Genomic DNA, 22,646 nt, shown 5'->3' with positions numbered 1-22,646 from the left:
GGGTCATTACAGGCACCAACTTATGATGAACCAATATACACTACAACTTGGCAGCAAAATTAAAGTTGTTTTTGTTAATTGGTGATCGTTGCCATCCACTCATGCAACATTCTCCTTATTAGCCATAGTAATATTTTCCATCCAATAAAAATGAACCATCTTATCCTCAGTGTCAAACTTCATCTACCCAACTCTTCAGTCATTCATTAAAACTTATATTTATTAAATAGCCGCTCAAACTCGGGTATCTTAGACATACCCTTGGTAATCAATTTGAAATTTTATTAGAATCGTATATTATGTCATCTTGTACTTTAGCAAATAGGGATTTTCATATCATATATCCTTTGCGTGCAACTTGAAGTATGGGCTAAGCTGATAGTGGAGTTTGATCCTGTTGTGGAGGACTTATCGTTAACCTTAGTAGAATCAAATGTATTGGACCCAAAATTGTATTGTTCTTGTGACTTACTACCAGATACAACTGTATCTCCATTCCTGGAGTCACTTTCTTCTTCTTCTTCTTCCTTGAACTCAGATTTTCCCTTCTCTCTAGACTAGAGAGGAGGAGGTTTACATGGTGGATATTACCTAGAATTTTTTATTTAGGGCTTTAATGTACCAGCTCTAGTCAACATCTTACATATCTTAACTAAGGAAGTGATTGGATACTCCTCCACTAAGCCACTTGAATCCTCCTTGGTAGGCACATCTTATAGTTGCAAAGTGGATTGTGCTTGTTTCTTAGGAGTAACCCCCCCCCCCCCCCCCCACCTTGTTGGTTCCTTTTGGATTGTTACTTTTGTTTTCCATGGTACCTATGGAGTATACACATTATCCCTTAAAAACATTCCAAAAAGGCATGCAAGTATAAAAATAAAAGCAGTCCCTATAGGATAAGCAATGAGTCATTGCCTTTGGATATAAACCATTGGGTGACTCGTACGCTCAAGTATCATTTAATAATTCATCACTATTAACCCAATGATTGCACTCTAAAAGTCATTAGGTGTAATACCTCAAGAGTACACCCTGGACGCCACACGGTGCTTACAGTCCCAAGAGACCACCAGCTAACCCATGAGTTGGTACCCACTGTAAGCACTGAATAATATACTCATAACGAACATGTTCGGAAACAACTAAATATGCCATAAGGTTTCAATACTGAATACAATACAACTGAAATCCATAAGTCTGAAATATAAATAAATATGCTAAAAACTGACTGATAAAACTGACAACTAACTAATTGTCTGAAATGTTCGAAAGACTCTAAAACTGACTGAATGAGAGTTAATGGGACAGGCCCCAACTAACTCCAACTGACTACTGAACTAAAATACTAAAATAACATAATTGGTCCTTAGAATATTAGGAATCACCACTGCTACTGTTGCTGATGTGCTTAGAGGTCTAGGTGTGGTCGGGAACCTGAGCATCCGAACCTATGATATGATACATCACAGCGCCAAAACGAGTATACAGTCAGTACTTTGAATGTATTGGTATGATAGATGGGGTTAGGCTGATATGCATGTGCTTATGTATATGAATAATAACTGACTAAATGAATAGCATGAGATAACTGATACATGGTATGCATAAAAGCTATAAAATCTGAGGATGCATGACCAAGCATATAACATGATACTTGAATCACCTGTAAATTGAATTACTGAAATAATGATACTGAATAACTGATAATTGTATGCTAGGTTCAAACAAACCTGAAACTGAACTTTGTACTAAACATTGAACTGAGACTGTGAGAGCTAGCTATAACTGACATGCCACAATGTACTATCAAGGTCCAACTTATAACCCCAGTTGGAAGGGTGTCAACATCGTTCCACAGGTACTAACAAAGGCTGTATGGATCCACTAATCTAATATCTCGAAGGATGAGGGTTTCATGCCTGACTGATGGGAGACCCCTCTATGTCTACAGTGGTGTCGTAGGTTTGGAACATAGGGACTACTACTAACGTATCATGCCTACTAACAGGGGAGAAAAATTCCTCATGCCTACTGATCGGGGAGACGCCATTCCTATATTCACATAGTGCTAAGTATTTACTCCGAACTGAAGGACACTAATTATTGGATTAAACTAAGTTTGACTAATATAATGACTGGCTGAACTGAAGATACTTTAATATATATGAAACCATTCTGAAAATACTGAGAATAAGTAAGAAACAAAGATTTTGGGTATTCTTAACCTCAGGACTCGATAACATTACTAGTAGAACATACTAAAGCTTCAAAAGCATGATAAGTAGTCATTATTCAAAATTTATCTCTTAGGCATTTCATCAAACACATGGGGGTCATAAAGTTAAAGCATGGGAATAGTTAAATCATGGCATAATAAGATAGTTTCAATAAAAAAATCATGGTTTAAGGATTTAACATGCAACTATCATCCTTCAAATGGGTCAAAGTCTAATTCCAACAAAAACACATGTAAACATGATATAAAAATCAAAATTCATGGAAGTTCATGGATAAAATTCTTGAAAACAAGAAAAGGTCATGATTTTAAACTTTAAAGTGAATTCTTGGACTTCATGGGTGAAAAGGATCAAAGAATGAACATCTAACATACCTTAACTGATGAATTTTTGTGAGTTCTAGGTGATTTCTTAAAGGTTGAACTTGGATTTGAAGAAGCTAGAGTTTTGTTCTTGAGAGAGTTTGTGAAAAGATAAGTTATTTTGCCATTTGGGAACCTTAATATCGTGTTTTGGGAGAGGAAAAGTAAGGTGAAAATGACTCAAATACCCCCACATACTAAGAATTAATTAAACTAAATATGGCCAGAGATGCGGTAAGCGACGTATCGTATCCCTCAGTCGATGCATGAGGAGATGCACCGCGTTGTTCCCCACCAACTCAATAAGTGGCGCGCCATGGCCATATCGCTCTGACTCGCTAGTTTGAACATCCAAACAAGCCTCAAACCTTGTCCAAAAAATCTGAAACTTACCCGAGATATGCTATCGACCACTCCGACCATGAATCAACTTAAAAAAACTAATGTTCTAAGGCTGGAAATGTCAAAATTAAAATCACTGAAGTTTAAGAGGCTTTGGAAATGACTAAGTATTAACACATAGTGTAATTTTCCAAGTCTTAGACCCCTTTAGCATACAAGTGTGAGCCGAAACAAGCTAGGATCTTACAGGGTCTTACAATATCTCCCCCTTGGGAATATTCATTCTCGAATGAGATCGGTTAAGCGGAGAATTACTGAGGTACTGAGATTACATGCTAAATATCCACAACTAAGACATCATGATATGACTGAGTCTGAACATAGTGACTGACTGAATTGATTTATGAATGCATGTAATGACATAAATATGATCATATGACTGGGACTGAGAATGGAAAAGAGATAATCTAAGGGAAAACTGTTACCTTGAACTAAATCTGAGTTTGTGGAGTAAAGGTGAGGGTACTTGGTTCGCATATTTGCTTCTGCTTCCCAAGTGGCTCCCTTAACGGACTGATTCTGCCAAAGAAATTTCACCGAGGGAACTTTTTTGTTCTTTAGTCTGCGAATCTGGAAATCTAAGATTTTTACTTGGACTTCTTCGTAAGAAAGGCTATCCTGAAAATCTAAGCTTTCTAAAGGAACAACAACACCTATATCACCAATACACCTTTTCAACAAAGACATGTGAAATACTGGATGCCAGTACCACCAGTCATTAGTTCCATTCAGTCACCCGACTTAGCAGGGTGCCACTTTCAGTGCTACCAGTGGTCAGCATTCGAATAGATTATATGCTCTTCAATCCCGCCAAGATCAGGAAAATTTTCCTGACATAGTTACTGGTATGTTGCAGGTCTTTCACTTACATGTTTATACTTTACTAAACCCTGGAGCTTCTCTTTATTTTGTAACTCCATATATATCCATCAACTTCAAAGTCAGTCCCGAAACTCTAGCAGGTCCCTTTTCAGTGTCTACCCCAGTAGGTGTTTCGATTATAGCCAGATAGGTATACAGGAAATTTTCGGTCACAATATCTTAGAAAGTTACCTTGGTTGATCTCGTGGAGTTAGAGATAATGGATTTTGATGTTATTCTCAGCATGTATTGGTTCACTCATGCTATGCCTCAGTTGACAGTCAAAATAAAATAGTCCATTTTCAGTTCCAAAATAAACCAGTCCTTAAATTGAGGGGTAGTACCATAGCTCTTAGGGGTCAGTTGATTTCGTAACTTAGAGCGAGAAAGATGATATCAAAGGGGTGTATTTACCATCATGTGCAAGTCAAATACTCTAACTCAGAAACTCCAACTCTTGAGTCAATTCTAGTAGTAATGAATTCTCAGATTATTTCCTGAAGATCTGCCCAAAGTTCCTCCCGAAAGGGAAATTGACTTCAAAATGGACCTTCTCCCAGATATTCAGCCCATATCTATTCTTCCATACACAATGGCTTCAGTTAAAATCAAATAATTGAGAGAATAGTTAAAGGATCTCCTAGATAAGGGATTCATCAGACCTAGTGTCTCTCTCGTTCTCGCCCTCTTACTCTCTCTTTCATTCTCCTTAACCTAATCTCCCTCAATCTATTGAGAATGGACCATAAATCTAGACAATTCCATATCTTTAATCAACATTACAGTCCTACACTCCTTGACCATGCTATCGGCTACACCAAAGAGGAACTATAATGCCTCGTATTTCCCAAGAATAATCTAAGTGCAAATACATGAGTATTCACGTATATAATTTTCAAAATACTCATTATTTATTTAAGTTTAGATCCTGCCATTGTGTAGGAAATTCAATTAGCTTTCCAATGATATAAAACTCTCCCAAATTTGATAACCGGGTAAGAAGTTATGGCGATTTTAAGTTCCAGTCATTAAACACCATCATTTTGACCCTTAACGCATCGCAGAGTTAGTGTAAATAGCAATTGTAAATTTCTAGTGTTGCTCCACAATAATGGTGCATTGCGTCATTGGCCTAGTTCATAATTATCTAATTCCAATGAGGCAGCGTGATCATGGCGTACCGCGCCAACGGTGAAAATCAGAATCAAAGGGGCATCGCAATTTCTTCGCATCATGCCATCAGCCCAACTCCCAATTGCTAGTTTCCACTAAGATAGTGCGATAGTGCCGTGTCGCGCCAAATGACCATTTTGGAAAAATTTGATGAAAATTAAAGGTTTCGCCCAAGGGTAAAATAGTCCTTTTCTCTAATTTTAATACGCCCAGGTGTGCTTTTAAGCCCTAAAAATGTTTTTAAACTCATTATTTTAACTATTTTCCCCCAAATCAAGAAGCTTTCTCTGCCAAATCAAAAACCCTATCTCTCAAATTCCAAGGCCAATCCTCAAGAACTCACCCAGAACTTTAGGAAATTCATCAATTAAGGTATGTTAGATATTCATCCATGGATCCCTTTAATCCATGGAGCCCAAGTAACCTATTTTAATCACCAAGTTATAATCTTTCAAGTTATTATGTTTTAAATTATGATTTCATCCTTGAATCTCCATACATTATTGATTTTATACCATGTTACCATGAAATTATCGTTACTATTTAATCCTCCATATTTTAATATTATTATTTATTGAATTAAACCATAATTTAGATCCATGATATTGAATTCATGCTATCCCATAAGTTCCATGACATTCCTTTGATTGTTTTAAACTATGAACTACAAGTGTTTAATAAAATTCCTACAGGAGTGATTTATTTAATAAAAGCCTTCATGTTTTGATCTTTAAGATTTAGTGTCATTTTCCTAGTATTGTTTTGACTCCTGGGGGCATTGAATACCCGAAAACCATAGATTTTTATATGCTCTAGTGTCATTACATTACAGAATAGTCTTTAGAACATACTATGAGCATTATCAGAACAGTCAGTTACCAGTTAGATAAAATCAGAACAGTCTTGTATTTCAGTGTCTTTCAATTGGGAGTAGGATTTAGCACTGAGCGAGTGTAGGGATGGCAGCTTTTCCATCAGATAGACAGAGTCGTTAATATCAGTCCTGATACTCCAGAACTATATAGCCAGCGTAGGATATAAGAAGTCAACCATCAGATTAGGCTTGACTATCTTGCAAGGGTCACCCGCCAGTTCAGGCTTAACACCCTTAGTCCTTTGGACATAATATCAGTTTAGTGGATCTACATAACAATCGTTAGTACCCGTGGAAAGGTATTTACACCTTTCCAACTGGGGTTGCAGGTTGGACTCTGATTAGCTCAAATTGGGGAATATCGGTTAGATGATACCTCCCACAGTCTCATATATAGTCTCAGTTGTAGTCCCAGCTTGGTTATTTAGTCTTAGTGTTGTTTGACCAAAGTATACAGATTTTAGTTATTTCAGTCTTTTAGTTTACAAATTTTACACAATTCATGTTATATGCTTGGTCATGCATCCTCAGCACTTATAGATTTTCATGCATTTTCTGTATCTACAGATTCCATGCTCTCTATTCATTACTCCATGCTTTACATGCATATCCAACTAATTATTAGTTCTGCTCATGAAACCATGCATACCATCCTACCTCATTTAGCATACCATTACATTCAAAGTACTGATTGCATACCTTTTTTTTATTCTATGATATATTATATCATAGGTTCTGACACTCTATTCCTGACTCGCAATTAGACTTATCAAATCCTCAGCAGTAGCAGTGGTGATTCCCCATACTTTGAGGATAGGCTTACTTTATTTTATGTCTTAGTTAGTAGTTAGTAGTTAGTTAGAGTTGGTTGGGGCCTTTCCCATCAACTCATATTCAGTCAGTCAGTTTTAGAGGCTTTTAAGACATTAGAGTCGATTATTTAGTATTAAGATATTACAGTTAGTTATCCAGTTTATCATTATTTTATTAGATTTAGTCTGTTGTTTTTATAGACTCATATTTCAGTTTTAAATTCATTTATTAAAACCTTTTGGCATATCAGTATTCTTCCGCATTTATGATTATGTTATCCAGTGGTCACAACAGGTACCAGCTCATAGGTTAGCTTGTGGTCCCTTGGGACTGTAAGAACCATGTGATGACTAGGGGGTAGTCGTAGGTCATTACAAAAACTTACTAATCCTGGATCTATTATCAGACACCACAGGAGGAGCATACCTTGCCAGCTGAGTAAACATAAGCAAATACTCTTTCACATTTATATTTCCCTGCTTCAAATTAATAAACTCCAACACCTTAGCTTCCCTTAGCTCCAACAGAAAGAACCTATCTAAAACATCTATAGCAAACTCTTCCTATTCAATAGGCCCTGTATCTGTGCCTCTATCTTTCTTCCACTACTTATACTAAGTGTGAGCAACATCCTATAATTGGTAAGCACCCAACTCCGCACTCTTTCTAGAAGTCACACCCATAATGTCAATTACCTTCTGAACCATGTCAAAAAAACTCCTGTGAATCCTTATCAAACTTGTATCTTAAAAACAAATGAGGGTTTATTTGGGTGAAGCCCCAAATCTTAGCTGTGGCAATATTAGCCACTGGAACGGCTAGGACAATAGCCTGCTGATTATTCTTGGATGCTACTGAATGAGCTAAAGTAGTGAATGCAGCTCTTAATTTGGCATGAGAGACATTCTAAATCAGGGGATCTTCCTGAAAAAGCAGAGGTGTAGGTTGATTTCTATTTCTCCTTCCATTGTTCTTCTGGAAGGCATGTTCTATAAATGGAAAGAAAATTGAATTAGAAAGAGAGTTTAAATTGAGATCATACTTATTCTCACGACATGAATACTGAATAAAGGGGAACTTTTCCTAAAATATCTTATAGCCTCTTGTCCATAAGGTTGGTGCGCTTCACACCCATGCACATGACTACACTCAATGAGGCTTTCAGACTCCCTAGGTCACATTGAAACCTTAGGCTCTGATACTAAGTTTGTAATGCCCCAGGAGTACACCCTGGATGCCACATGGTCCTTACAGTCTCGAGAGACCATAAGTGTAATGCCCCAAATCTGGTACTCAGAACGCTACATGGTGCTCATGAACCCGAAAGACCACAAGCTAACCCATGACCGATATCTATGCCTGTATACTGCATGATATACTGTATAATATGGAAACATAAACTGAAAGGCCATAAGGTTCAAACTGTAACATAATATCCGATAAAATATAACATCTGGGATGGGGTATAAATGCCCAAAACAAAATTGTACAAACATATTGTAGTCTAAAAAGCCTCTAAAACATAATTTTCTGAATAAGGAGATGATGGGACATGTCCCCAACTAACTCCAAATAATAAACTAATTAATGAGACAATAAAGAAATGATCATATCCTCGAAAGATGAGGACTCACTGCTAACTCTGACTGCGGAGACTGGAATGCTACTGATGCTCTGGAGCTCGTGCTTCTGAACCTATGGTATAATACACCATAGCGCAAATGCATCAGTACTTTGAATGTACTAGTATGCATGTGAGGTAAGCTGAATGCAAAGGGTTTACATGCATGATCTATACTAACTGAATGAATAATATGAACGTGATGATACATGCATGAATACATAATAACTATAACTAGGGTCATGATAACATTATTACTGAGTCTGATTACTTATAACATGAGATACTGATAACTGTATAATTGAAATAATTGATGAGCGATTGTATCTGACAGTCTAGTTTATGATGGAACTAGCTGAGTTTCACACTATTCTGAGTTAATTATATCTGATAGCCCTGAATTCTGTAGAACTATCTTAGTCCTACTACTGAGACTGAATGACTATATCTAACACTCCTAATTCTGTAACCAAAATTAAGGGAAGTAGTTATCTAACCGACGTGCCCCTAATACGCCATTATGGCTGAGTTGGGGTCGAATTTGTAACCCTAATTGGAAGGGTGTCAATATCGCGCCACTAGTAAGGACAATCTGTGAGTAACCCTAATATAATAGGTAACTCTAGTGAGAACTGTAGTTACCCTCATATAACATATTATGCAACCTCATCTACCCTTATATAACAGGCTATGATGTCTCAACCTATGCTGGCTACGTAGTTCTGTAACTCATGGATTGCTTCTAAGAATCACACCCTAATATAACAGATGAATTCTCATCCATGGGTTCACTCGGTGCTAATTCCTACTCCCATCTGAATAGAAACTATACATGATTAACTGAATTGGACTAGACTGATTCATGGAGCTTCGTTAGCTGATGGAATACTATTGAGATTACTGAATTACTGAGCTTTCCTGAGTCACATGACTAACTGGGCGTAATGCCCAATAATATCATCTCGAGACGCCACATGGTGCCCAAGGCTACACGTAGCCTCAAGCTAACCCTTTAAGCCAAAACACTTTCCTTGGGTTCTAACACAACAACATACACGCTATGCTAAGGATATATATAAGTACATATCATATCACATCGCACATGGCACGAAAAATCGTTAGACTGTACATATATGGAATGTCTATACACAAACCAACCCAACAATACACTAGTCTGACATAGCCTCTATACAGCAAAATCAATGAGCCATTGGGACAAACCCCCAACTGACTCAACAGACCAAAGGGATCACAAAACAACAGCACCAAAACTAGCAACTTGGTCCTCGAACCATGAGGATTCACCACTGAAGAAACATAGATACGGCACTCGGATATCACTGTCGCGGTTGCGGCTGAGTACCTGAACCTACATCATGGTAAGAATGTAGCCCATAGAGAAATATGTAGGTCAGCACAAGATACGTACTGAGTATATGGAGGCGTATGCAAAATATAAATAATATCATAAATTTTGTAAAAACATACATACGGACCATAATGACACACCTGGCTTGAGTGATATTGAATCATACAACTTATACCATCTTAGATAGGAAATGTATGAGAAAAACCTCACAAATCATTATAGATCATCATAGGTAACTTGACTACCACATCAAAACTCGGAGTGACTCGGTATTTTAATAAACATGACTCTTATGGACAGGGGAGTTTCCTGTAACCGACAACTCCATGTGAGATACATGGAATACCAACGTTTGAAACCCCTATTGGCGGGAGCGTCATACTCTTTGCCAGGGAGTACGACCTTAAAACTGCAATAATCACAATTGGACACTCTGGCCAATAATATCATCATCAAACAACCCTACGGTGGAACATCGGTTTGGGGAAATACCAAATTTCCCTCTCGGTGCTAAGTTCTACTCCCCGACAAGCTCAAAACACGTTAGGAAATCCACCACAACATCACAAGGGTCTATCATAAAGATCAAATCAAATATCTTTCTCATTTATCAAATCATATCAATTTGTCGATTCCTAACTCAACACATTTTACCTCAAAACATTTTAATCTTCATCAACATCAACAAGGTATCAATGCATTGAACCATAACCGACTCGATATTTGGACAAGGATATGAAGACTCAATACATAATATTTTCAACAATTTAACTCATCAAAACCATCCAGAAAATACCAAGACTCATTGCAATTTCAATATCAACATTTCTTAATTTGCCATCCAACTCTCATTTAAAGGTACTTGAGACATCAACCTATAGTAGGGATATAGAATTTTCAATATCAATTATAAATTCATAAAAAGGAAATAGTGGAATGATAGTATAAATCAAGGCTTAACAAATTAAATCATCATACTCTCATAATCAAATACTTTTTGGACATAATTCCATCTCAACATTATACACATATCGGATGACATAATCCCTTGGTGCGCATATCCGCTTCGGCTTCCCAAGTAGCACTCTCCACGGATTGATTTCGCAAAAGCACTTTAACCAAAGGAACTTCCTTGTTTCTTAGCCTACGACCTTGAAATTCAAAAACCTCAACCGGAATCTCTTCATATGAAAGACTATCTTTAATACCCGAGCTTTCGGAAGGATCAATCACTACAGAACCACCAATAGGCTTCTTAAGCATAGAAAAATGGAAAATCTGATGGACGTTATATAAATCTGTGGGCAATTCAACCTTATACGCTATGTTCCCAATGCGACCCACAATCTTATAGGGACCAATGTAACGGGGACTTAGTTTCCCTTTCTTCTCAAATCTCTTTACCTCTTTCATGGGTGAAACTTTCAAGTACACTAAATCACCAACATCAAATTCAAGGTCTTCTTTTCTTACATTTGCGTATGATTTTTGATGACTTTGGGTAGTTTTCAACCTTTCCCGAATTAACTTAACCTTCTCCATGGCCTCGAACACCGCATCTAGTCCAGTCACGGCAGCCTCACCAACTTCAAACCAACCAATAGGTAATCTATACCTTGTACCATACAAAGCTTTAAATGGGGCCATTCCAATAGTAGCATGAAAACTGTTATTGTAAGCAAACTCGATTAATGCTAAGTGCTCATCCCAACTACCTTTAAAATCAAGCACACAAGCCCTCAACATATCTTCTAAAGTATGAATGGTCTGCTCGGCCTGACCATCTATTTGCGGATGGAAAGCAGAACTTAAACGAATTTGGGTACCGAGACCCTTCTGGAAAGATTTCCAAAATTGAGAGGTAAACTGAGTACCTCTATCAGAAATAATAGCCATAAGGATTCCATGAAGTCTGACGAGTTCCTAAATATATATTCTAGCATAATCTTCAGTTGTATACGATGAATGCACAGGCAAGAAATGAGCTAATTTCATCAGCCGATCTACGACAACCCAAATTGAATCATGATGGCGATGAGAAGGAGGCAAACCAACTATGAAGTCCATATTCACTTCTTCCCACCTCCAAGTAGGAATGTTAAACTCTTGCATCACGCCACTGGGCCTTTGATGCTCTATTTTAACCTGTTGACACGTGGAACACTTCGCCATAAATTTTGCTATGTTTCTCTTCTTACCATTCCACCAATAGATTTTCTGTAAATCATGGTACATCTTGGTAGCACCAGGATGGATGGAGTATTGCGTACCATATGCTTCCGCCATAATCCTCTGCTTTAAGTTATCAACATCAGGAACACATAATCTTTCTCAGAGTCTCAAAACATCATCTCCCTCTTGGGAGAAAATCTCCACCTTTTGGTCTTTAACTGACTCTTTTAACCTAACCAAGGTAGGATCCCGTCCTGCTTCTCCTTCATTTCCGAAACTAAAGAGGATTCGGAACCGCTTTGCACTCTTATACTACCCTCAGCATCACCAAACAACCTAACCCCCAATCTATCCAAATGATGGACCTCACGGGCCAATTACTTCTTACCAATCTCCACATGTACTACGCTACCCATGGACTTCCGACTAAGGGCATCTGCTACTACATTTACCTTGCCCGAATGATATAGCACACTCATATCATAATCTTTTAATAGTTCTAACCATCATCTCTGCCTAAGATTCAACTCCTTTTGGGTGAATACATACTGCAATCTCTTATGGTCCATGAAGACGTCGACGTGGACACCATACAAATAATGTCTCCAGAATTTCAAAGCAAAAACCATGGCAGCTAATTCAAGGTCATGGGTAGGATAATTCTTCTCGTGAGGCTTTAGCTACCTGGAAGCATAAGATATAACCTTTCCCTTTTGCATCAATACACAACCCAAACAGACTCTGAAAGTATCGCAATACACCACAAAACCATCAACACTGTCAGGCAAAGTCAACACAGGGGCTGAAGTGAGTTGAGTCTTCAACTCCTGAAAACTCTTCTCCCAAGATTCATATCACAAGAACTTCACTTTATTTTGGGTCAAACGGGTCATAGGAGACGCAATAGATGGAAACCCTTCAATAAAACAATGATAATAACCAGCTAGACCCAAGAAACTTCGGATCTCAGAAAGAGAAATAGGTCTAGGCCAACTCTTTATAGCCTCTAACTTTTGAGGATCAACTCTAATACCTTTGGAAGAAACAACATGACCCAAGAAGGCTACAGAGTTCAGCCAGAACTCACACTTACTGAATTTATCATACAACCGATGAGTTCGAAAAGTTTCCAATATGATTCGAAGATGATCCGCATGATCACCCTTACTTTGCGAGTAAATAAAAATATCATCAAGGAACACTATTATAAATAAATCCACATATGGCCGGAATACACGGTTCATAAGATCCATGAAAGCCACTGGACCATTAGTTAACCCGAAAGACATCTCTAGAAATTCAAAATGACTGTAACGGGTTCAGAAGGCTGTCTTGGGGATATCACATTCCCTAACCTTAAGTTGATGATAACTGGATCTGAGGTCTATCTTTGAAAAGTAGCTTGCACCTTGAAATTGATCAAATAAATCATCAATTTGAGGAAGCGGATATTTATTCTTACTATTAACCCTATTAAGCTGTCGGTAATCAATACACATCCGCATAGAACCATTTTTTTTATGCACAAACAGAATAGGTGCACCCCACGGGGACACACTACGTCTGATAAAGCTTTTATGTAAAAGATCTTTCAATTGCTCCTTCAACTCTTTAAGTTATGCGGGAGCCATGCGATACGGAGGAATGGAAAGAGGCTGAGTATCGAAAAGAAGGTCAATCCCGAACTCTATATCTTTATCAAGAGGTACTCCAGGGAGATCTTCCGAAAAGATATCAAGAAACTCATTAATAACATTAATTGACTACATGGTTGGGGTTTCAGACTTAGTGTCTTTAATCCGAACCAAATGGTGGATGCAACCCTTGGAAATCAACTTCCTAGCTTTGAGATAGGATATGAAATGACCCTTAGGAATCATAAAACTCTCGAACCATTCGAGGATAGGTTCATCAGGAAAATGAAACTTGACCACACAGGCACGATAATCAATAGACGCATAGCATGAGTGAAGCTAATCCATACCTAGAATGATATCAAAGTCAACCATATCTAGCTTAATCAAATCAGCATACATAACCCGATGAAAGATGGTAATGGGACATTTCTTATACACCCGCTTAGCAATGACAGACTCTCCTACCAGAGTAGAAAACAAAATAGGCTCAGAGATTAGTTCAAGATCCGTTTCAAAATTTACAGCAACCAGAGGTGTCACATAAGAAAAACTCGAATCGGGGTCATCAACACATAGACATCAAAATAAAAAACACGGAGCATATTAATGACAACATCGGGACAGTCCTCCTATTCCTGACGAGGTGGTATAGCATAAAATAATTCTGGCATTGACTGCCAATAGTACTAGATGAAGCACCCCGAGCAAAAATTGGATGGGCTGCGGGAGGCGGGGCACTGGTAGCCTGACTCTGGGAACGGGCATCATGACTCCGCTGTCTGGCATACGGGCAGTCTCTAAGTTTGTGGCCCAACTTGCCACAACCAAAAAAGCCCCGTTGCCCAATATAGCACTCCCCAAAATGTTCTTTACCACACTTAGCACACGACGGAGGATGAGGCTAGTTGCTTACACTGTCCTGAGACCTGGAAGGTTCTGACCTATTCCCAAGCTCCTACCTGCCCCAATATACGGGAGCACTAGCTGAGAAAGGCGCAGGTATAAATGGACATCTCTAAAACTGAGGGCGAATCCCTTCGAAGAATCTAGTCTGACCAGACCCTTGTTGCTCCGATCTGACTCTCTTAATCCCTCTTACTCTTTCTCTTTCCTTTATCTTATATGACTCAATCTATTGGGCGTGAATCATTAACCTAGAGAGATCAATCTCCTTGTTGATCATAGAAGATCTACATTCTTTCACTACATAACTCAACACCCCAGTTAGAAACTTGTTCATCTAGTCCTCGAGTCAGCCATCATATTGGGAGCGTACTTTGATAGCTGATTAAACTTAAGACAATACTCCTTAATCGACATGGAGCCTTGTCTCAAATTCATAAAATCCTCTATCCTAGATTCCCGTAACTCAAGAGGAAAGAATCTATCCAATAAATCATCTTGGAATAATTGCCAAGTCACCAGAGTGGTATCTTTCCCTCTACCCTTATTCCACATCTGCACCCAGTCATAGGCAACATCCTTCAACTGATAAGAAGCCAACTCCATACTTTCTTCCTCAGTCACGTTCATAATCTGTGTAATTTTCTTTATTTCATCAATATACATCTGTGGGTCCTCACCTACTCTCGACCCATGAAACTCTAGCAGATTCATCCGCATAAAGTCATGAATTCATGCTGCTGCCAAATTATTTTCCTACAGAGGTGGAGAGTAGGCCTGAGTATTGGCGGTAACTGCCTGGGCTAGCATCTAAAAACCCGCCCAAAATTCGGCATATGATATCGTCTCATGTAACGAATCAACGGGTTGAGGTTGGTTGTTGTTTCCACGAGCTCAACGTAGAGGCATTTTCTATATTAAGAACGCACGAATTAACAGCAGAAGGAAACATTTGTAAGCAAGATAGACTCTTGTAGAAAGAAAGAAATGACTTTTCCTAGAACGCCCCGCAGCTTCTCAATCATAGGTATGGCGCGCTACACACCGACGCTGAAGACTCTATGTAACGCGGCTTGTCAGACTCCCTAGGACTCTTCACAACCTTAAGCTTCGATACCAAGTTTGAAACGCCCCAAAATATCATCCCGAGATGCCACACGGTGCCCAAGGCTACACGTAGCCTCAAGCTAACCCTTTAAGCCAAAACACTTCCCTTGGGTTCCAACACAACAACATACATGCTACGCTAAGGATATATATATAAGTACATATCATATCACATCGCACATGGCACGAAATATCGTTAGACTGTACATATATGGAATGTCTATACACAAACCAACCCAACAATACACTAGTCTGACATAGCCTCTATACAGCAAAATCAACGAGCTATTAGGACAAACCCCCAACAGACTCAACAGACAAAAGGGATCACAAAACAACAGCACTGAAACTAGCAACTTGGTCCTCGAACCATGAGGACTCACCACTGAAGAAACGTAGATGCAGCACTCGGATATCACTGTCGCGGCTGCGGTTGAGTACCTGAACCTACATTATGGTAAGAATGTAGCCCATAGAGAAATATGTAGGTCAGCACAAGATACGTACTGAGTATGTGGGGGCGCATGCAAAATATAAATAATATCATAAATTTTTTAAAAACATACATGCAGACCATAATTACACACCTGGCTTGAGTGACATTGAATCATGCAACTCATAACATCTTAGATAGGAAATGTAGGAGAAAAAACTCATAAATCTTTATAGATCATAATAGGCAACTTGACTTACCACATCAAAACTCAGAGTGACTCGGTATTTCAATAAACATGACTCTTATGGACAAGGGAGTTTCCTTTAACCGACAACCCCATGTGAGCTACGTAGAATACAAATGTTTCAAACCCGCATTGGTGGGAGCATCATACTCTTTGCCAGGGAGTACGACCTTAAAACTGCAATAATTATAATCAGGCTCTCTGGCCAATAATATTATCATCAAACAACCCTACAGTGGCACATTGGTTTGTGGAAATACCAAATTTCTCTCTCGGTGTTAAGTTCTACTCCCCGACAAGCTCAGAACACATTAGGAAATCCACGATAGCATCAAAAGGGTCTATCATAAAGACCAAATCAAATCTCTTTCACATTTATCAAATCATATCAATTTGTCGATTCCTAACTCAACACATTTTACCTCAAAACATTTTAATCTTCCTCAACATCAACAAGGTATCAATGCATTGAACCATAACTGACTCGACATTTGGACAAGGATATGAAGACTCAATACATAATATTTTCAATAATTTAACACATCAAAACCATCCAAAAAATACCAAGACTCATTGTAACTTCAATATCAACATTTCTCAATTTTCCATCCAACTCTCATTTAAAGGTACTTGAGACATCAACCCATAGTAGGGATATAAAATTTCCAATATCAATTATAAATTCATAATAAGTAAATAGTGGAATGATAGTATAAATCAAGGCTTAACAAATTAAATCGTCATACTCTCATAATTAAATACTTTTTGGACATAATTCCATCTCAACATCATACACATATCGGATGACATAATCCTATAGCTCATGGATAATAATATAAGATATAAAACCATATTTACAATAGATGGTAAAACATGTAAAATCTCATGTCAATATAATTCAACAAAAATACCGGTCACAAGATCAAAAGGATAATCTTGTTCAAAGCCCCACATACCTAAAAATGGAAGATGAATATACACTTCTGACTTCGAAACTTTATTCACGAAAATAAAGGGTGCTTCTCGAAGCCCTTAACATGATCAACTCGAATCCCAAATCAATTTGAAATTTCAACGGTTCAATCAAGAGACATAGAAGGATGAAATTTGGAGTAGTAGGGTTGGGGTTTGAGCCTTAGGAAATTTTGGAGAAAAATGAGTTATTGAGTGCTCTTAATGAACTTAAATTCATGGTTTACCTGGATGGATTTGAGTAGGAATGACCAATATACCCTTAAAAATTAAATAATGTCAAATCTGTCCTTTGGTGGACTATTTTGATAGGCTGAAGTAGATCGACCATAACTTTTTTCTCCGATGGCCAAATTGGATGAAACTAATTTCATTGGAAATAGGACTTTCAGAGCTTTATGTTGATATCTAGTAGCTCACCCAGATCATTATGTATAAGGAGTTATGATCGTTTGAAGTTGACCCTAAAATTCGCCTGGCCTCAGTATTTTTTTTCCTGCCATTTACTATTCACCACTATTCACGATTAGATTGGAATGATCATAACTCATCGCTCGAGTGTCCATTTTGGATGATCCACATATCGTTGGAAAGATTATCTGATGCTCTACACGATGACGGGTCGCATATCCAGAAATTCCACACAAAAAAATTATTAATCATGATAAAGAACAAAATTCAATACATTTTCATCCGAGATCTTAACGAAAAATTTTTTTGGGGAATCACACTGGGTTCTATGGACCATGGCTTGACTAATGATATTGTAAAAACATGACACTAAATTTAGGCATACAGCTATATTTATCAGGTATAAGTACCTCCAGGACTCGATGGAAAGAAACTGACAAGGCATGACATTATTGAGTACATGACCAACATCAACAATCCATAATACAACAGTTGGAGATATTTCATGGGCATTTGATTATCATAGCTTGCTACGTGATAAGATAGCATGTATACATAGCATAATTTCATAAGGTTAACTCATGAACAACCCCACAAGCAATTTTAATACATGAGAATAACATGGAAGTCATTTTGAATATAAGGTTAAAGCATACATTGTCATTTTTAGCTATAGTGTATAATTTCTATCCCTTTAGGTATTTTATCAAACACCTTACATACACAACTTAAGGCATAGGTGAAATCATCAAATTTCATAAATCATAAACCACCAAATTCATGGATTTCAATTTATATGCTAACATAGTTTTCATAATTTCACATAAGGATCCCAACATGGGAATCAAACAACAACCATCACATAACTTGATCAACCCACAACATAATAATCATGATTCATCATTAAAAATAGGGTTCTTGAGCTTTATGGATGAGAGGAATTCATAAATCAACACAATGCATACCTTAGTTCTTGATTTAGCGAAGGTTGATGGAGAGATTTTCTTGAAATTAAATCCCCAATTGAAACCCTAGTTTGTTCTTAAGAGAAAATTGAGAGAAACTAGTATAATTTAGGTGAAGAATGGCTAAATCACGTGTTATTGGGTTTAAATAGGGGTGGGAAATTGATCCTTTTAACCCTGGATGCATCTTTTAAAATTGGTTAAAATTTCCCGACATGGACCCCTGGCGCAACGCGGCGATATCACGTATGTCATTGGAATTTAACAATTAGGAAATAGGGGAATGGAGCGATGTGGAGCCATCGTGTTGCCACTTCGTTTGCGACCTAGAAGTTTGATGCAACGTGGAAAAAATCACTCTGAGACACTAGAAAAAGACAATTTCCATTTTAGCTTGTGGCGTGGTGTGCCACTAACCAATATGGCGCTGTTTTACGATAGGAACTTGAAATAGTCATAACTTTTTATTTAATTATCGGATTTGGACAAATCTTATATCGATGGAAAGCTTATTGAATTTCCCACAAGGCAAAAAGTGAAAATATTAAAAATTCCTCATGGTATAAATATCATTATATTTAGAAGATAATACTTGACATTCTTGAGACAAAATTAGTTAAGAAACTTTGGGGTATTACAATATCTCCCCCTTGGGAACATTCATCCTTAAATTAGACTGACTGAGATGGGAGAAACTATAAGATAAAGTACATACTGAACATGAACACTGAAACTTGATTGACATTTCTGGAATTTATACTGAGTGTACATATCTAATGCATGATTTTATGACTTAACTGACTCATGAACACATGACTGAGATTTCTAATAACTAAATTTCTCACTAGGAGAATGCATGTCTGATGCATGAACACATGACTAATTTGATGCATGAACATATGACTAATCTGATGCATGAACATATGTCTGAATATGTAATGGTACTTATTACCAAGTTTAAAATGGAATCCTGAACATGAGACTAATACCAAATTGTAACTGAAATCTGGACATGATAACTGAAAAGCTTAAGGAGAACTATTACCTTGAGCTTAATCTGAGTTAGCAAAGAAGAGGTAAGGATACTTGGTTCACATATCTGCTTCTTCTTACCAAGTAGCTCCCTCAACAGACAGATTTCACCAAAGAACTTTGACTAGAGGGATTTCTTTATTCCTCAGTCTACGCATCTGATAGTCTAGGATTTTGACTGGAATCTCTTCATAAGAGAGGTTGTTCTAAACATCTATGCTCTGAATAGGGACTAAAACTGTTGGGTCACCTATGTACTTCTTGAGTAAAGAGACATAGAAGACTGGATGAACTACGGCTAGATCTTAAGAAAATTTGAGCTCATAAGCTACTTTGCCAAAGCGACTAAGAATTTTGAAGAGACCGACATATTGGGGACTAAGCTTTTCTTTCTTACCAAACCTCTTCACTCCCTTCATGGAAGAGATATTTAGGTAGACATAGTCACTAATCTCAAACTCGAGATCCTTTCTGCACACACCTGCATAAGACTTCTATCAGCTCTGAGCAACCTGAAGTCTTTCTCTTATCAACTAGACTTTCTTTAAGGCATCGAATACCTAGTCAGGTCCCATTACCGATGCCTCACTAACTTTAAACTAACCAAATAGAGATGTGCATCTCACCATAGAGAGCTTTGAATGGAGCCGTCCGAATACTTCAAAGATAGTTATTATTGTATGCAAACTCAATCAAAGGCAAGTGGTCATCCCACTACCCTTGAAATCAATTGCATACGCCCTTAGCATATCTTCTAGGGTCTGAATGGTCCTTTATGTTTGACCGTCTGCCTAAGGATGAAAGGTTGTACTGAGATGAACTTACGTACCAAGACCTCTTTGGAAAGCTTTCAAGAAATAAGAGGTAAGTTGGGTACCTTCGTCTGAAATAATGGATAATGAAATACCGTGTAATCTAACCAACTCCTTGATGTAGAGTTTGGCATAATCCTCGGTTGAATAAGAGGTATGAATTGGAAGGAAATGAGTTGATTTGGACATTCTGTCTACAATGACCCAAACTGAATCATGCTGATGATGAGTACGAGGCAAACCCATCACAAAGTCCATGTTCACTTCTTCCCGATTCTAAGTAGGAATATGGAACTCTTGTACAGACCCACTAGGTGTCTGATGATCTATCTTAACTTGCTCATATGTAGAGCACTTATCCACAAACTCTGCAACATCTCTCTTCATCCCACTCTACCAATAGATCTCCCGCAAGTCGCGGTACATCTTTGTGGTCCCTGGATAAATAGAGTAGCATGCACCATGCGCTTCTCCAAGAATTCACTGCCTTAATTTATCTATACCTGCAACACATTAACGACCCTGACAACGCATAGGAGAAAACCTATACTTTCTGTTCCTTGGCTAACTCTTTTAACTTGACTAGACTGGGATCTCTATCTTGCTTTTTTCTACCTCAGAAACTAGAGATGATTCTAAACTACTCTAAACCTGTATATCACCCTCTTCTGTATCGACTTAGCAAACGCCTATTCTGGTAAGCTAATGAATTTCCTAAGCTAATTTCTATTTACTATCCTTAATATGAGCAACACTACCCATAGAAAGTCTACTGAGAGCGTCAGCCACTACGTTGGCCTTGTACGGATGATAGAGGACACTCATGTAATAATTTTTCAAGAGATCTAACCATCTTCTCTGACAAATATTCAGATCTTTGTGATAAAATACATACTGGAGACTCTTATGATCTGTGAATACATCAACATGAAAATCGTATAAATAATGCCTCCAAATCTTTAAGCCAAATACTACGGCTGCTAACTCAAGATCATGAGTAGGATAATTCTTCTCATGAGGACACAACACAAACCTACTCTGGATGCATCAAAGTACAAACCCTTTTGGACTGTCTGGCAGAGCTAAGACTGGGGATGAGGTGAGTCTAGTCTTCAACTCCTGAAAGCTCTTCTCGCAAGGATCTGACCACTAAAACTTGACTTTTTTCTAAGTCAATCTGGACATAGGGGATGAAATACGAAAAAATCTTTCAATAAACCATCTATATTAGCTAGCCAAACCTAAGAAACTCCTGATATCTGATGGAGAGATAGGTCAAGGATAGTTTTTTACGGCTTTGGTCATTTGTGGATCAACCCTAATGCCATCACTGTAAATGATATGTCTAAGGAATTCTACTGACCTTAACCAAAATTCACACTTATTGAATTTGGTGAACAACTGATTATTTTTTAAAGTCTGAAGTACAATTCTAAGATGGTCTGCATGATCACGCTCACTACGAGAATAAACCAGAACATCATCTATGAAAACTATGATGAACATGTTCGAGTACTGCTTGAACACACCATTCATCAAGTCTATGAAAGCTGCTGGGGCATTGGTAAGACGAAAGGACACGACTAGGAATTTGAAATGACCATACCGAGTATGAAAAGCTATCTTTGGAATATCAAATTCTCTGAATCTAAGCTGATGGTAGCCTGATCTGAGGTCTATCTTAGAGAAATAGCTGGCACCCTGAAGTTTGTCAAATAAGTCATCGATTATGGGAAGAGAATACTTTTTTTTTATTGTGACTTTATTGAGCTGACGGTAAGTAATACACATTCTGAAAGAACCATCTTTTTTGTGCCCTAATAAGATTGGTGCACCCCACGGGGATACACTAGGTCTGATGAATCCCTTATCTAAGAGATCTTTCAACTGCTTTTTTAGTTCTGTGAGTTCTGTAGGGCCCATTCTATATGGTAAAATAGATATAGGCTGAGTATTTGGAAGAAGATCAATGCCGAAGTCTATTTCCCTTTTGGGATAAATTCCTAGAAGATCTTCTGGAAAGACATCTGAATATTCATTCACTACTGGGACTGAATCAAGGCTAGGAGTTTCAAAACTAGTGTCCTTAACTCAAACAAGATGATAGACACATCTCTTAGATATTATTTTTCGTGCCCAAAGGTAAGAAAAAAGCTGACATCTGAAATCAGATACACTACCCTTCCACTCTAGGACAGGTTTGTTTTGAAATTGGAATTGGACTATTCTGTGTCTGCAGTCAA

Source organism: Capsicum annuum, chromosome 6 (genome assembly GCF_002878395.1).
Source record: "Capsicum annuum cultivar UCD-10X-F1 chromosome 6, UCD10Xv1.1, whole genome shotgun sequence".
NCBI lineage: Eukaryota > Viridiplantae > Streptophyta > Magnoliopsida > Solanales > Solanaceae > Capsicum > Capsicum annuum.
This window is presented reverse-complemented; position numbering follows the sequence as displayed.